The sequence below is a fragment of the Cebus imitator genome, unplaced genomic scaffold (genome assembly GCF_001604975.1).
Source record: "Cebus imitator isolate Cc_AM_T3 unplaced genomic scaffold, Cebus_imitator-1.0 Scaffold356, whole genome shotgun sequence".
Lineage (NCBI taxonomy): Eukaryota > Metazoa > Chordata > Mammalia > Primates > Cebidae > Cebus > Cebus imitator.
In genome coordinates, this window is record NW_016107671.1 from 2,460,099 (window position 1) to 2,463,620 (window position 3,522).

The 3,522-nt window shown below is 44.0% G+C and overlaps 1 long non-coding RNA gene across 1 annotated transcript in view; it reads right to left on the reverse strand.

Annotated features, from left to right (window-relative positions):
• Positions 1-562: 562 nt before the first annotated feature.
• The window catches only part of LOC108287919, a 7,953-nt gene continuing 4,993 nt past the window's right edge, over positions 563-3,522 (reverse strand). The window contains exon 2 of the long non-coding RNA XR_001818509.2: positions 563-1,579. This is a non-coding gene — a long non-coding RNA (uncharacterized LOC108287919). The remainder of the gene's footprint in view (positions 1,580-3,522) is intronic.

Below are 3,522 nucleotides of genomic sequence, written 5' to 3' on the forward strand. Positions count from 1 at the left end.
GCGCCACCATGCCCAGCTAATTTTTGTATTTTTAGTAGAGACGGGGTTTCACCATGTTGACCAGGATGGTCTCGATCTCTTGACCTCGTGATCCACCCGCCTCGGCCTCCCAAAGTGCTGGGATTACAGGCTTGAGCCACCGCGCCCAGCCTCCAAGCAGCATTCTAATAAAACTTCTTTTCTCAAACCTAAGCTGATCTTGGTAAATTTTTCTTTTTTTTTGAGACGAAGTCTCACTCTATCACCCGGGCTGAAGTGCAGTGGCACGATCTTGGCTCACTGCAACCTCTACCTCCCAGGTTCAGGCAATTCTCCTGCCTCAGGCTCCTAAGTAGCTGGGATTACAGGCACCTGCCACCACGCCCAGCTAATTTTTGTATTTTTAGTAAAGACGGGGTTTCACCATGTTGATCAGGCTGGTCTCGAACTCCTGACCTCAGGTGATCCACCCGCCTCGGCCTCCCAAAGTGCTAGGATTACAAGGGTGAGCCACCGTGCCCAGCCTCTTCTTACTTTTAAAAATAAATTCTTGGTGCCGCAGAGAAAGACCAGCACTCAGGAGAAAAGTTTCTCAGCAAAGCAAAGTTTACTTCTGCAGAAGGGTGCTGCCCGCACCTGTAACAGTCACAAGAACACACCTAACAAAGGAGAGCAGGGTTTTTTTTTTTTACCATAACTCGGTTCCCACTTCTGTCTTTCCCCCATTGGCTGGGGTTGGACTGCACAATCTAAGCTGATTCCAATGCACTATTTCAAATCAAGGACAGTTTACAGAACCAAGGATAAGGAAGTCAGATTTCTGAAGAGGAACTCATTCTGTCTAACAATTTTTCCCCTTTTGATTTTGTAATTCTTCCTCTTCAAATACTTTTAACAGGACTTGGCCTTTCTTCTCTTCTTGCTTATTTGGAAGTAAAAGTTTATCTGAATAGGGTAGGGGAGAGTTTCGAGAGGTTTTGGTAAGAGCTGTTTCTATGAGCTTTTGAACAAATCCACGGACACAAGGTATCAAACAGCACCCTATGAGAATGAGCGCACCTATTACAACTGCAAGGGAAATGAGAATAGAGGCCCCGAGTCCTTTCCATTTGCCAAACCATCTCTCCATTAAACTAGTGAAAGGGTCGTCTATTCCAGAGTTTTTGGCTAGCTCATCGGATAAACCAGTTAGACCTTCTAGCGCTTTAGTTATCGTTCCATTGGGGCCAGTATTATCAGGGATGAAAGAGCAACATCGGGTTCTAATCACGCTGACAGCAGAATGAGGGAAGAAGAAGAGACAATATAAGAGATACAAGAAGGTTAGGTTTTTCTTAGCTTTAGTTTCAGGGGACTTGCTCCCAGAACAATGGCCCATGATTTTGAAGATAGCAGCGTGTTCTTGATTCAGATATGCTGAGTCCACCCTCCTTCTGTGGTTCGGCCTGCGGTCTCGGTAGTTAGAAGCACTAGACAGTGTCCCTCCCAAGCCGGTTCGAGTTTTCCTTCCTTCCAACTCTTAATGAGAACATAAGCTCCAGGCTGATACGGGTGCACTGGGAACTCCCGTGTTGGCGTCTGTGCTAAAAGGCCTTTAGTCCTGAGGGAAGAGAAAATGGAAGACAGGCCAAGTTTATAGTTTTTGAGAAACCAATGTTTTGTTTCAAATGTGGGAACGTCGGCAGTGGAGTGTAAATAAGGCAACCTACATAGCATCTCACAAGGAGACGGGCCAACATCTTTCTGAGGGGCAGTTCTGACCCTTGGTATTTCCATGTTACGTCTAGCACTTGGGCTAGTTTCTTAATGATGTGTGCAGTGAAATGGGTCCCATTATCTGAATCAATATTTCCTATCCAAATCTGTGTATAACATTTTCAATTAATGCTTTAACTACATTATTAACAGTTGCACCCAGTGAGTGAGGTGATCTACTATCACTAATCAGTAATTTAGGCAACCCATTGGGGGCATTGTGGTGTAACCAATTTGGACACTTTGGAATGGTCTTAATCCTGGACTTCTTCCCCCAAGGGGTGGTTTTCTTAGAGTCTGCTTGTTAGTCTTTTTGCATATTAGGCAGCTATCCGTCTTGCCAGAGTATCAATTCCAACACATCCATTAAACGCTGAGAGCTGCATCACACATAGCTTGGGGTCCCCATTGAGTTCCTCAATGCAGCTGATTTCTCTCATGAGGGGTTTGGTTAACATTTCTCTTTGGTCTGGTAACACTCATGTCCCTGCTGAGTTCTCTTTGGCCCTTATTTTCATTAATTTCTCTTTTTCAGCAGAAGAAAAGGTGGGAACTGCAGTCTGGGGAGAAAGACAAGGGGTTAGGGGAAAAATGGGCATTTCAGAGGAAATGGCAGTTTGCTTGGCTATTTGATCTGCAAGGTTATTCCCTCAACTTTCTTTCTTTTTTTTTTTTTTTTTTTTTTTTTTTTTCTTTTTTTTTTTTTTTTTTTTTTTTTTTTTTTTTTTTTTGAGATGGAGTCTTGCTCTGTCCCCAGGCTGGCATGCAATGGGCAATCTTGGCTCACTACAACCTCCACCTCCCGGGTTCAAGCGATTCTCCTGCCTAGCCTCCTGAGTAGCTGAGATTACAGGCGTGTGCCACCACACCTGGCTAATTTCTAAATTTTTAGTAGAGATGGGGTTTCACTATGTTGGCCAGGATGGTCTCAAACTCCTGACCTCGTGATCCACCCGCCTCGGCCTCCCAAAGTGCTGGGATTACAGGCATGAGTCACTGCACCCGGCCTTCCCTCATCTTTAAAAAAAAACCTTACAGCTTTATTGAAAACTTGTGAAAAACAAAGTATATAATAAAGAACATCTCTGGATTTTAATGAACATCTTTAAAAAAAAAAAAAAAAGACCTTTCTGGCATCTGGGGACATAGACAATGGCTATTTCTTCTGGCAGCTGGAGGTTATCTAATACTTGGGTGATTAATTCTTTGTGGACAAGGTCTTGGCCTTTGCTATTAACGAGAGCTCATTCAGTCCACATTTTTCCAAAGGTATGGGCTATCCGAAAGCATATTTGGAATCTGTATCAATAATAGTCCCCTCCTGGTTTTGCAAGTACTTCAAAACTTGATTCAATGCAAACAGTTCACATGCTTGGGAGGACCAATTATTGGGAAATCTTCCCGACTCTACTGCCAGAGCTTGCCATCAACCACTGAATACCCACTATGTCTTTTTCCCTCAATTACCCGGGAAGAACCATCTATAAACAGGTGTTGCCCTGTTTTGAAAGGAGTCTCTCTTAAATCCGACCTAACCTTTATATGATAATCAATTAAATCTAAACACTTATGCTCAGGTCCTTTTAGATTTGGGTTCCCTGTTAGGAAACCTGCTGGGTTGAGTGAACTGTCAGTGATTAGTGTTAAGTCATCCCTCTCTAATAAGACAGCTTCACACTTCAAAATTCTTGAGTGAGGCCGGGCGCGGTGGCTCACGCCTGTAATCCCAGCACTTTGGGAGGCCGAGGCAGGTGGATCACGAGGTCAAGAGATCGAGACCATCCTGGT